The sequence below is a fragment of the Pinus tabuliformis genome, chromosome 1_1 (assembly GCF_031772625.1).
Source record: "Pinus tabuliformis cultivar Carrire ecotype Pingquan chromosome 1_1, CPIR1, whole genome shotgun sequence".
NCBI classification, from domain to species: Eukaryota; Viridiplantae; Streptophyta; class Pinopsida; order Pinales; family Pinaceae; genus Pinus; species Pinus tabuliformis.
In genome coordinates this window covers 80,021,435-80,035,827 of record NC_142297.1, presented here as the reverse complement: position 1 = coordinate 80,035,827, position 14,393 = coordinate 80,021,435, and positions in this window count along the sequence as shown.

Genomic DNA, 14,393 nt, shown 5'->3' with positions numbered 1-14,393 from the left:
TGATAGCCAAAGGCTAGGCATATCGAACTGTAGAAAGATCAGGATAGCCACTCGAGTTCAAAACGGTGGTTGATAAATGCATGAGTGCAATCTAGTCGATTAGATTTTGAATCGGCGGAATCCATGGCGCGGGGGTGAGCTGTCCCCGCCGGACCGCTGGGCGACGTCATCCCATCATTCAACTGCGCGTTCACTTGCTGCCGCATCAATTCCCGCAGATCTGCCGCCGCCTCTTCTGTTAACTCATTTTTTTTCCCGACGGGATTGCTCTCACGTGCGTGCTGCCCATTCTTTTTGTCATGGCCGCCACCCAAACATCCAACTAGACCATTAACTGGCCGACGTGGCCGGCCAAATGGCCATACGGCCGCTCAACCCATTCACCTTTACACTTTGCAATCAATCAAAGTAACATTCATGCAATCTGATGGAAGGAAGGGTCGAGACACTTACCTGCGCGGCTGCACACGATGTTTCGGTTCTTTGGACGCTGATGAGTGGATTTACCTGCTGCTGGCGAACTTACACAGGCCCGGAGGTCCATGTTTACAGGCTGCCGACGATGGATTGGATGCTTTGGTTGCATGCACCCACGTTTCATTGCATATGGCCTGCGCTATGAATGGTATCCACTCTAGCAGGCTTAACTGTTACAGGACTCCCGCGGGATGTCTTGTAACAGTTCTTCCTCCTTGGGTGCATGCTGCACGACGAAGGATCTGGCCTCATGATCACTCTCCCGGAGCTTCTGGATGACTGGGATGAATATGGTGTGAGATCTCCAGCGTTTTTTCATTTAAAATTTGCTTTTTCTTGAGAACTCATCGATCTGCTTTGCTGGTGCAGGTAGCTTTGTTGCATGTCGACAAGGATGGTGGAACAAGATAACAGCAATGTGCAAGGGTGACAACAGTGGCTTGCATGCATCCAAACCTATCCTTAGCCGTTAGATCTCCTCATGAAATGAATTCTGGCCCGTTCTGAGCTTCTACAGGAAGTTTCCTGTAGAAATACAGAGCTTCCTGTAGAAAGGTTGCATTTCCTGTAGAGAGTCTGCACCTTCCTGTAGAAAATCTGCATCTTCCTGTAGAAAATCTGCGTCCTCCTGTAGAAGACTCAAGCTGTAATAAAATTGCACATACCTTGGAGAAAATGAGTATTCTTGGAGGAGGTGCTGGTGAGGTGTCCTGACTGCATGATAAGGACCCTTGGCTTTGAGTTGAGAGGCTTTCTCTCCTCCATAGAACACCTGCAACCTGCATGCAATTTTACATAATGAATCTGCTAACCTTGTTTTTTTCCTTTTTTTTCTCTTTTTTCTCTTTTTTTTTTTGAAAGATAACAGGGGCGCCTCATTGAGGTTTTCACCCTTGCCATCTGCCTTAAGCGCCTCAAAGAGGTTTTCACTCAAGGATCTTTTTCCAATCTCTTTTTTTTTTTTTTTTGAAAGACAATAGGGGCGCCTCAATGAGGTTTTCACCCCTACCACCTGCCTTGGGCGCCTCAGAAAGGTTTTCACCCAAGGATCTTTATTATTTATTTATTTATTTATTTTTATTTTTTTTTTCAGATTCTTCAGGGTATGCCCAAAGCAGAGGCAGAACCCTTCTCTATGACCAACACTGCCTTCTCCATAGTTTTGATGAACTCTTGTCTTGAGAGAGGCTTCCTGTAGATCTTCAATCGATGCCCATTACAAGAATGGGGATGGCTTCCTCATCAATGGTCCGAATAAGAACAGATCCATTGTCATGACATTTTTCCACAGAATATGGCCCTAGCCATCTGGTTCTCAGCTTCCCCTTGAAATCTTTGTATCTGGAGTCATACAACAAAGCCCAATCTCCAAGCTGGAATCGCTTGTCATGGAGATGTTGGTCATGCCACACCTTTCTCTGAAGTTGAACCACTTCTGAGTGAAGGAGGGCCTGCATTCGGTGCTCATCCAGGCCATTCAGCTGCAATAACCTTTCTTTTTGTGCATGGATGAGATTTATATCTAGCTGAGCTGCCATCCTCAAAGTGTTGTATTCAAACTCAATGGACAGCAAAGCTTTCTTCCCATAGACCATCTCATAAGGTGTGAAGCCGGTGGTGGTCTTCCAAGTGGTGTTGTAAGCCCATGTGGCTTCAACCAAGCGATTTGCCCAGTCCTTTCTGATGCTGCTCACCACCTTAGTCAAGATCCCTTCTAATGCTCTATTGGTGACTTCCACCTGCCCATTTGCTTGAGGGTGATAGGGGGTGGAAGTCCTATGCTTGATCTTGTGATGAGCTAGTAGATCTTCAACCAGGTTGGAGGTGAACTGGCTCCCTTGATCGGTGACCAGCTCTCTTGGATAGCCAAACTTATAGAAGATGTTTTCTCTTAGGAACTCGGCCACCTTTTCTTCTGTTTTTGCTTTGATTGCTTTGGTCTCTGCCCACTTTGTCAGGTAGTCAGTGCACACAATGATGTAAGACCTTTGCCTCGAAGGAGGGTTGATTGGGCCCACAAAGTCCATACCCCACTTCTCAAATGGCTCAAGAGTCACCTGAGGTTGGAGAGGCATCTCATCCCTTTGGGTCGGTTTCCCCATTCTTTGGCATTTGTCACACTGGCTGACATATCTTCTGACATCTTGATGAAGTGTGGGCCAATAGTAGCCTGCCTGCAGGATCTTGAAGGCAGTTCTCTTTGCTGCAAAATGTCCTCCACAAGGCCCATCATGACAGGTTAGGAGGATATCAAAGACTTCCTCCTCCCTTACACAATGCCTTAAGATCTGATCGGGGCCAAGCTTGAACAGATTGCCCCCGATCCAAGTAAATGAGGCACTTTTTCTGATGATTCTGCTCTTCTCTCTTGAAGATAGGTGCGGAGGGAACTGTGCTGAAACAAGGTAGTTTGCTATATCAGCAAACCATGGAGAGAGTGCTGAGATAGCAAACAGATGTTCATCAGGCATCTGGTCATCCACTGTTCCATCCTCCTCTGCAGACAAATCCAATCTAGATAAAAAATCAGCAACAACATTTTCTCTACCTGGTTTGTCAACAATGGTCAAATCAAACTGCTGCAATAAAAGTAACCATCTAATAATACGAGCATTCACATCTGGTTTATTCATTAAATATCTAATTGCAGCATGGTCTGTATGTACAAAGGTTTGATAGCCAGTAATATAATGTCGTAACTTGTTCAGTGCATGGACTACAGCCAAGAATTCTTTCTCGGTTACAATGTAATTCAGCTCAGCTTTGGACAAGTTTTTGCTAACAAAGTAAATGGCATATGGAAGTTTTTGCTCAACTTGTCCTAAAGCTGCACCTATGGCTTTGTTCGAGGCATCAGTGTGGATGTGGAAAGGTAGGGCCCAGTTTGGACTTCTCAGGATTGGGGCTGACACCAACTTGTCCTTCAATTCATTCAAAGCCCTCTGACAATCGTCAGTCCATTTAAACTCCACATCTTTTGCCAACAGGACAAACAATGGCGAGGCTAGCTTGCTGAAGTCTTTAATGAATCTCCGGTAATATCCTGCTAATCCCAAGAAACTTCGAACATCCCTTACCTTTTGAGGAGGTGGAACCTTCTTGATGAGAGCAATTTTGTTAGGATCCACCTGTAACCCTTGGCGAGAAATGGTATGGCCTAGCACGGTCCCTTCAGTCATTAGGAATTCACATTTTTCAGGACTAAGGGACAATTTCATCTCAATGCATTTGGTTAGGACTTTTCCCAGATTGGACAATGCTTCCTTGAAGTTGGCCCCATAAGGAGTAAAGTCATCCATATAGATTTCCACTGCATCATGGACCAGCTCCGAGAAGATGCTTAAGACAGCTCTCTGGAAGGTAGCAGGAGCATTGCATAGCCCAAAGGGAAGGACTCAGTAGGCAAAGGTGCCCCAAGGACAAGTGAAGGTGGTCTTATCTTGGTCTTCCAGGCTGATTTGGATTTGGTTGTACCCGCTAAACCCATCCAGGAAAGAGAAGAACTTCTTTCCTGCCAGTCCATCCAACACTTGATCAATGAAGGGTAGAGGGAAATGGTCTTTCTTGGTAGCTTTGTTCAGTTCTCGGTAGTCCACACAGATTCTCCATTTCCCATTTTTCTTGGGAACCAACACCAGAGGAGACACCCATTCACTATCTGAGATGGGGTAGATGAATCCGGCATCCAACAGTTTTTGCAATTCTTCCTTGACAATGTCCTTAAGGGCTGGATTCATTCTCCTCCGGGGTTGCCTAACCGGCTTACAATCCTCTTTGATGTATATGTGATGGGTACAGACTGAAGGATGGACTCCTTTCATCTCCTTATAGCTCCAAGCAAAAGCATCTAGGTGACTGGCCAACAGGCTACACAGCTCCTTTTCCTGGGAAGGAGATAGGGAGGAGCTGATCTTTAACGTTCTCTCAGGGCCGAACTCCACAGTCTTGACTCTGGGAGTGACAGGGTTGGTTGTACAAAGATCCACTAAGGTGCTAGCTTGGGCATCCTCCACCAATTTCTCTAAGGATAGTGCACTGGAAGGTGGATTCTATATCAAGGTCTCGATCAAGTCATCCTCGGTTGGGAGGTCTCTTCTAGTGGTATCTAGGGTGCACAGAGGTGCTGAGTACACCTCGTCTTCCTCTCCTTCCTCCAACCAGAGTGGTAAGTCATGCTCTAAGGAGGATTGGGCAGGAGGGTATAGGACTAGCTGTTTGGACATAGGACCATTTTTGATGGTCATATTTCCTGGACGGCAACTTATGTAAGCATCTGCAGTGGCTAACCAAGGCCTTCCCAAAATGAGAGGATATCCAGTAAGCTTTGCCTTGGGTTGCAGAACCAAGAAATCTGCAGGGTATTCCCAAGAGTCGATAGAGACCAAGACATCCTCCACAATCCCTTCGGGAGTCACAGTGGAGCGATCTGCTAATTGCAGTACTGTCGAGGTCTTCCTCAAGGAACCCTGAAGATTGAGTTTGAGCATGGTATCCCTGGTCATCACATTAATGGCAGCCCCCAGATCAATCAAGGTGTGTGGTATGATGGTGCCATTGATGTGGACATCTACTACAGGACTTCCAGGATCTAGGTACTTTGGGCAGACGACTTGTCCTAACATAAGGTCAGACAGTTGTCCTATGACATTGATGGTTGAAGCATCTTTCTTCCGCCTGCCTGGGTGTTTGAAACACTTTTCCTTAACTAGTTTGTTGTATATTGGCACATCCTTGATGGCTTGGAGAAGTGGCATTTTTACACACAACTGCTTGAGCTCACCCAGAAGCTCATCCTCCTCTGGGTTGGGTTGTGTGGTGGCTGTTAGTCTCTCAGGAAAGGGTGGAATAGCCTTTGGTTCACTTTCCTGTTTATCTTCCTCATCCTCTGGGGGAGGAGGTTGGCGATCTGGTAGAGTCTTTCCAGATCGAAGATTGATCTCCTGGATCTCCACAGCATAGGTAGGGCATGAGGTTTCCCCAGTGTATACCTGCTGGGCCTGTCTATTGTTGGGGATTGGGTTCGGTTGAGCAGGCATTTGAGGTTGCCTTGGAGGAGCAGGAGGTAATGGCTGAGGTTGAACTGGTGGTGGAGGCAAAATGGCGGGAGGAGTATTGTACTGGGGCCTCCACCCCGACTGAGGTGCATTCCACTGAGGCTGTGGCTGGGCATGTGAATGATATGAATGAGAAGTAGGTTGAGTAGGGTACTGAGGTGGATAAGACCATGGAGGAGGCATGGACCAGGAAGGATGAGCAGGGGGCCCCAGGAAGGCATAGGAGTCGATTGGTTGGGGTTGTAATAAGCTTGAGGTGCCCCTTGCATTCCCTGCTGATAAGGTCTAGATCCTTGTGGCCTCCTTTGGTTGAGGTAATAGAGAGGTTCAGTGGGAGCTTCTGTCCCTTGGTACATGGCTTTAAACCCAGGTAAGGTTGGACACTGATTTGTGGGATGGTCCTCCTCACAAACGAAACATACTTCAACCGAATGCAATGGGCATTCGTTCTTAGGGTGTCTCCTTGTGCACCTAGGGCAGAAGATAGCCAAGGCTCTCTCAGCTTCTTCTTTCTTCTGCTGGATCCTGAATGTGTCCAGCTGCATGGCAATGGTCTATCTCACCTCACTCTTAAGATCTTCTAATTGATTTGCAAGCTCATGTTTGGAGAAAGGGACACTAGTTGAGAGGAGGTTTCCTCTACCTCGTTTCCGAGCTGCCCTGGAGTGGTTTCTAAACACAGTCTTGATGTCCTCATAAGGCAGTTGGTAAATGTCCCCCCAGCTAACATGTGAAGGGTATCTACGAGGTCTTCAGGGACTCCTCGGAGCAGGACCAACTTGAGGGATTCAGGGTCAAGTGTGCACCTGGCCCGCTTATAGCTAAGTTGGAACCTCTCCTCATAATCCTCTAAGGACTCATCATTTCCCATGGTCATCCGAAAGATTTCTCCCTTGGTTTCCTTAGACCTACAGTAATCCCTGTACTTGGTATTGAAAGCTTGCTGCATCTGAGCCCAAGTGGTGATACTATTCCCAGGTAAGCCCATGAACCAGCGTAATGCTGCATCCTTAAGAGTTGAAGGGAAGAGTTTCAGCTTTTGCTCATCTTCAGTATAGTCATAGGTTCTACAAAGGACAACAAACTCAAACAGGAAGGTATCAGTATCTTCAGTAGTCAGTCCATGGAAGTGAGGTAAGGCGGATGGGCTAATGTTCTTCATTTTCATCTCTCCATTGGTCTCTCGGATGGGGAAGGCACCTTCTATTCTCTCATCTTCTCTTCTATTGTCAGCCATAGCTTCAGATGGGATGGTTTCTAATTCTTCTTCTACTATAGGATCTTCGTATCTCTCAGGAGGTTCCCCTATAGGTTCTTCTGGATCACTGTCACCGAAGAAGAGAGAAGGGTGACTCAGTGATGTGGTGGGGGTGTTGGGTAAGAATTTTCCTGTTTTATCTCGATTCCTACGAGGCATGAAATGGAAAAGACTTTCTTTTTTTGATTGCTTTTGTTTTTTTTTCTCTGTGGTACCTGCAAAACTGAAACAGATTGATCTACAACTAACTATAAAGATGCAGAATTAAACTAAAAGCAGGAAAGAACTAATCTACTTTGCTCAAATGAAATTGCAGGAATGGAAATGCTAGTCTACACTTGCATAATTGAAACACTAATCTACGCTTGCAGAATTGAAACACTAATCTACGCTTGCAGAATTGAAATGCTAGTCTATGAAAGCAGGAAATTCTAATCTACGAAAGCAGGAAATGTCTATGCTACTTTTGCAGAATGGAAATGAAATGAACTACTTAGCAGAAGGCAAGAGTAAGAAAATAGAAGAAAAGCAACAATTACTAATACTCTGACGCTTCCCCGGCAACGGTGCCAAAAAGATGGTGGGCTCCAATATTGTAGCAATAATGCTACAACTCCTGGGGCTTCCTATCTCTAATTTTATCAACCCAGTAGTTCGTACAAACTTGGAAGCGACGGTGCTGTATGCACAAGTACTAGCTCTTGTCGCAGCTGTCACTTGGTCAGCTGGCACAAGTCCGCTAGGGCTCAAGCCAACTTCTATATGCTCTCAGAAGAAGCTTTCTAAATGATGGACGAAGGCTATCTCAAAGGAAATTAATCTATTTTGCAAAAATGAACTGAAAGCCAACCAAAACATGGAAACCCTAGTAAACCCTAATCTGACTAGTTTAACCTCTATGATGCAATAGTGAGAGTGCAAATGTCTAAAAATGATGCCATTACTTCTAGTGATGTGAAATGCATGAACTCAAACTACTTCCATTGAAGAGAACATTGTTTTTGTATTTTTGCTTAAGTGGATGGAGTGATTATGATTTTGTTTCTTATTAGGGTTTGGCTGTGCAGAGGTGGTGCGAAGGGAGAGAAAGCTTGGGAAAGGTCAGGAGGGCTAGGAGAGGTCCCAGAGGATCCCTAGCATCAGTCCACAGAAGTCCACAACGTTCAGGTGCTCAGCAACCAAGTTTGCAGGCTTCTACAGCATGTCTGCAGGGGATCCTACAGGAAACTCAGGGATTCTACAGGAAGTCTGCCAACTTCTACAGGATGTTCTACCGTGGGAGTTTTGGGTGATGGTGAAGTGATGGAGCGGTATGGGTGGATAGGTAAGATGGAGATGGAGCTTGTGATGACTCAGGGGCAGAGAAATAAGATGGAGAAAGAGTGCACGAAGTTGGTTGGTGGATAGAAGGATGGCAGCAAAGAAAGGTCAAGAAAATGGAGCTACGTGGGCAGTGGAAGAGTTGGAAGGTAAACGAGCTGAACAGAGGTCGAGTAGGTGGCTTTAGGCATGGTTAAGAAGAAGAAGAAGGAAATGGGATGATACTGAGCAGTGTAAATAAAACAAATTTCTTATGTCTTGCACCAAAAACGAGAATCCATTAACCTGTGCTACCTGTGCTATTAAACCAATGAACAGCAATGTAAATCGTGAAGAGAAGTTGTGCATGGAGTTGTAATGAAGAAGTATGGCTCAAGATCAGAGTGCGTGGATGGTTCTATGACTAAAATGACTGTGTTGCAGCTTGCATAAAAGTAGAAAAAGACTGCGTTTTTTTGGGTGGTTGGTACAGACTGCACCCCAATCTCTAAACATAGATGGCAGTGAAGGCACTATCAACCTTTTCTTGGAGCTCCAGTGAATTACAATCCTCCTATTCTAATCTAAGCAACTGAAAGTGATTTAACCATAAGCTAATCCTACTCAATCTCATTAAAGAAATCAAATCAACAGACTATGTTCTTGAAATGCATGTCAAAACAAAGAAACAAAGTGCTGAAAAGAAAGGCAAATAACACTACAAAGAAGAGGAGGTCTATTGCTCTCAGGTTGGGCCCTAACCTGAGAGCTATAGCTCCCTTAAAAACTCAGAATTAGATCCAAATCTGCTTGCCTTTATTCATAATCAAGAGTCTAATGTCATGCCAAAACTGGCTTACAAAAACAAACACCGAGCTGTAGCTCGTGCTCAGAAATTACAATACTAGTTCAAAAGTTCAAAAAGCTCCTATCAAAGGCTACAGCCTTCATATTTATACACAATGAAGATCAAGCTGGCTTCCTCCATTTGTGGAGCTTGGCTGTCCAACTGAAAGTCAAACTGCTGATCCTGTAGAATCTGTTGGCTGCCTCTAAGCTCGGTGGGGAGAGCTGTTGGAGCTCGGAGTTAAGGTGAAAATCACGAGGGAGGTTATTTAAGGCTGTAGACAACCTCCCTATAAACCTGCAATGCCACCTTTGTTGTCTCCTTGTCTCCTTCTGCGTGGTCTTTTGCTCTCTTTAATGCCAAAAACCTGAAATCATCATGTATTAGCCACATAGATATAATGCCTGCCCTTCTTCCTACAAATAACACGAATATACTAAGAAATGAATGCATAAGTGATAAAAGATGAATGGTTGAGCAAGGTAAGTAGGCCAAATGAGCCCAATTTGGTACCAAAAATTGGGGCTCATCACACATGTAGAAAGATGGGTTCACCAATGGGATGAATGAACAATGCATGTGAAGATATGTGCTCGTGAATAGATGATCATGCAAACAGGTGTTCACAGCCAGACAGACAAGAAAACATGCAATATGGGCTCACAGATGGAAGAATGGATGAACATGCACCTTTTGTGAACAGATGAGCTTGTCAAACCTTCCAAAATACAAGTAACGAGCAACGTGCCAAAGCAACATCAAGAGAACCAATGACCATCGAAGACTCCGCGCACTTTACCATGAGGAGGTGATGCTGTGATACAACGTGAAGACATCCATCACCCAGTAGCACTGCATCTCGACATGCACTCTAGCAGCAACACGAATGTACCAACACTGTCATGTCAAGTCATGTCATGAGTCATGTTTTCCACATCTCCACTGTGGTCCATGTTCTGAAATTTATGTAATGTAACGTGGAATTCCAAGAGACCCACTTGTTGTACAAAGAGTCATGTAAAGCTGAAAAGTCATGGAAGTCAAATAGTCATGAGGGTAGTCGAACAACCACAAGGGTCAGTTTCACCCTTGGCTATAAATACCCCCTCATTTGCACATGGAAAGGACTTTTCACCTCAGCTCTTCCCACATTGCCAAGAGAGTCTGTAATCTCTTCTTTGAGGAGTAAGTAGTGGCTCCAACGCCCTGCACTCGAGGTTAATGATGTATGGTGTAACGATGTGTCTTGGAACTTTTGCTTAATTCAAAATCTTGCTAACAGGCCAGCACATTTTCACACATGTATTGTAACTGTTGTAAGACTAATCTTGAACACTTGTAATGCATGTTGCTTTAACCTGTGTTGAACACTTGAACTATTTCACTTGTTGTAATACATAATCTGTTAATGGAAATGTGTTGTATATGTTGTTAACGCTATCTCACCTGTGGTGGATATCCCCCTAAACATCAGATAGACCTTTCACATTAAGCTTGTTTTAACAACCGTTGCACTCGTTCGAACTCATCTGTTGAGTGTTGTACATGTTATCTTACCTTATGTGTTATGACTGCCACATCCGTGTGGACTGCTCCTCGAGAAGTTGTACACGTCCTTATGTTTTGTGTGTTCCTAGCCGAGTTGGGATTGTTACGGGTGAAACCACCCTAGGGATTTGGGTTGAGAACCCCAATAGAGCAGAGGGTAAACTTCAACAAGAAATGCTCAAACAATCATTAAACATCTTTATTCTACTAAATCGCATAGGAGTGTCCTTACCCGATGTCCTTCGTTTGGGTAGATCCCACAGGGTGCAAACCCTTAGCTTCTCCCAATGTTCTCGAAACCTAAAAATTATTCAAATAGAATATAAAAGATAGTAGAAACATAAAGGATATACATGATGTTAAGTTAAAATCATATAAATGAATGACTAATTACACATCAATAAAGATTCATAAATTAATTACAACATAACTTTGATGCATAAACAAATTTCAAATCCGGAAACAGAACAACATTCCTTTTTATTGAAGTAAGCTATAGATGAGGTGGAGAAATACGACCTAAGTCTTTCTCCAGCTCCAAGCGGAACCGTCCTCCGGATGCATCCTTTCCCGGCCTTCAACAATCTTCCTCCATCACCAACACAAGGATATCTCAAGAAAGATGGGGGATATCTATAATTAAGGAAACAAGGGTTTCCTGAAGCTTTGGGGAGTGCAGGAGGCACAGGGATTCTTCAGAATTGATTAGGGATAATCTCACTATAGTATCAATATCTCATATTTTCTCCCCTAAGGCCTTCCCATGGAGGTTTATTTATACCTCTCCAAGTTATCTTTTTCAGTTGGAAAATAGTTGGGCCACGGGAAATAGGAGGTGAGTAACAGGTAAAACCCATGAATTTCGCCCGAAATTAAGGAAATTTAATTTTTTAAAGTGTTTTAACATATGTACATGGGTTGGGTATATGCTGACCCACATGTACACACTTTTATCACAGGGAAAAGTAGCGTATAGGGAATAAAACACTGTTTTTAAAGATTTTGGACCAAGTTTGGAAGGAAGGGTTGCCCTAGGCCATAAACATAGCATAAAATCTACCAAGAGTGGTAAATGGTGCTATAACAGGGACTTCATCCCAACCAACTTGGGAATCAGTCTCACCCTCTCCCCTTACAGTGAAAGAACCATTGACACAGGTACACTAGCATTCACTAGGCATGCAAACCTCACTTATCGAAGGAAAATAAAACCACTCTCCTGTGCTGACAAGCAAGAGTTGAGGCAAATATTTATGAAAATGGAAACCGGGCCATCATACCGGATGTGATTTCCACACAAAACGGTTTTAGGTCTAGTTGGGACTTCATACCGGGATGATCCCCTAAATGTTGGCATGTCTAGGACCGTCAACATTTCTAGCGCAAGAAGGAGGGAAGCCAGTTGTATATGGTTGAATATCCCCTCACACTCATTCATCAACCATTTGGTCAAGGCAGTAACTCACACTCCCTATCACTTATGTGCAACTCTACATTTGGTTACTCCTCACCTCCCAGGATCCAACATCTTCCACACATATCTAGGAAGCCAAAAGCCACTCCCACAGGAGTTGTTGTATCATCAGTGGTAGAAGCAATCCTTGCCACACTTGAAGATCTAGAAGAAGCCATTGGAGACAGAGAGGAACCTCCAGTCTTCCAGCAAGGCAAACAAGACACTCTTGTGATCTTGGGATTGAACTCTGGTGTAGGAGGAGGAGGGGAAGGTAGCAGAGGAGGTGGAGGTGGAGATGAACCAAAGGACTTAGAGCTGGAACCATCTGATTTTGAAAGAGAGGAAGAGGATGAGGAAGAAGAAGAGATGGTTGACCCAAACTTAGAGTGGATGAATCAGGGACCATTAACTCTCTCGGTTGTTCTGCACAAGATGATGAAGCAAACAGAGAGAATGAACATCAAGTTCGACCCTAATAGAATGTGAAGGTCGAAGGCCACTTAGACAACTTCTACCTACAGTTGCAGACCCTTGAGGTACAGCATGAAGATATAGCATGTAGATTTTCCCATGTACCTTGGATGGTCATGCAGCTACTTTGTATCATAGCCTTCCACCGAACTCTATACACAATTGAGGTGTGTTCAAACGCATGTTCCTTGATAATTTCACTGATGATAAGACCCCATCCAATGTACTGAAAGAGTTGGGAAGCCTCAATATGGAGGGAAAAGAGAAAGTGAAAGATTTTAATTAGAGGTTTACACGTTTATTGAACAAGTTTGTAGCAGTCACTAAACCTCATGACTCCATCACTATCGATTACTACACATCCACACTGCCAACCAGCATTGCACAGTTTGTCAAGCGAGATGCGAAACCAACACTTGTGGAAAACTGTGAAGAGGATATCACTGTTGAGAAATACCTGCACGCAATTAGAGTAATCAAGGATGAAAAATCAACAAAGGACTCCAAGGATGTGATTAGGAAGTCTCAGATATTGAGACCCTCACTTGTCTTTTCAATAGCTTGACCACTGAAGTGTCTGAACTCAAACAACGTAAAACTGACAAATTTGCAAGCAGACACCCGCCTAGGTAGAGATAGGAAAGCAGCTCATCAAGCACTGGTCGGTTCGCTTCCAAAACTATGCAGAAGCCTATATTCTAGCTCGAATAGTGTGAAGATCCTAAATTATGTTCTTTCCACAATGAACATCACCACGAGAACTCTTGCTTGGACAAGAAATGAGTCACAAATGCTTTCTACAGTCATACACTCGATGCAAGAAGCAATATCCAGGAGAAATGGGAAGATACTGACAATGAAAAAGAGGTTGCACCCAATGAGCCATCAAACTCTGGGCATGTGGTGAATGCATATTAGTTCTTACAAAAGTTTTCAATGATGAACACCAAGAAGCAACCCCAAAAGCAAACTGACCATTACAACTTAGGAGTAAAGGGGCTCCCCCTACGCTTGGGGAGATGCAAGAAAATATTAGACTGCTGATAAAGAAGGTTGATCCACCGGTTGCCCCAAAGTAGAAAACAAAAAGCAAGCCTAGGAAGGCAGCGGCAGACAAAAGCACATCCATGAGCATCAAGTTGCAAGACACTCCGCTGGACAACACGAACACTCATTCTACCCCGAACACCTCGGTAAGTCTACCACCTCTAGACTACAACATTGTTGATGACATGAAGAAAACTCAAGCAAATATTAGTTTGTTTGAGTCAGCTAAGATCTAGAGTCAGCGAAGTATCATGTTGTGCACATTGGGACAAACAACAATAGAAAACGTAGCCTCTACTAGCAAGGGAGCAAGCACACCTACCAGATCACTTTCCACTGTTCTCAATATACTCCGAATGGCAGAAGTAAACTCAGGTTGCCCTCCATTCCTACTCTCATTTCAATTTTTTAACTACAATGTTCACAATTGCTTAGTCAATTCTGGTGTGACAGCTAATGTCCTGCCACTCTCCATTGCTAAGAAGATCAATGCACAATGGAGCGAAACATCTGCGTGAATCATCCAACTTGATTGAACATCGGTAACAACCATTGGTGAACTATGAGACGTGATCATCTGATTATCCCATGATAGTCAAGTCCAACAATGCATCAACATAGTTGTTGTGGACATACCGAAACCATATGGTCTATTACTCAGTAGAGACTGGTCCAACAAGCTAGATGGATATTTTGCTACAGACTGGTCCCACATGTGGCTTTTGTACAAGGGTAAGTGCAACCAAATCTGGGTATAATCCAAGAGGTACATGAAACATAATGTCACTCCCCTCAATGGTGAGAATGAACTGTTGGCCTTCACAGAACTCATGTTCCGCAATTGCCTCCTTGAGACAACATTGGGGTGTTATCCTGCGCGGCTAGCGCCAACCCCACCAAACACGTAGTTCAAATTCCTTCCTTGCACAACTGATG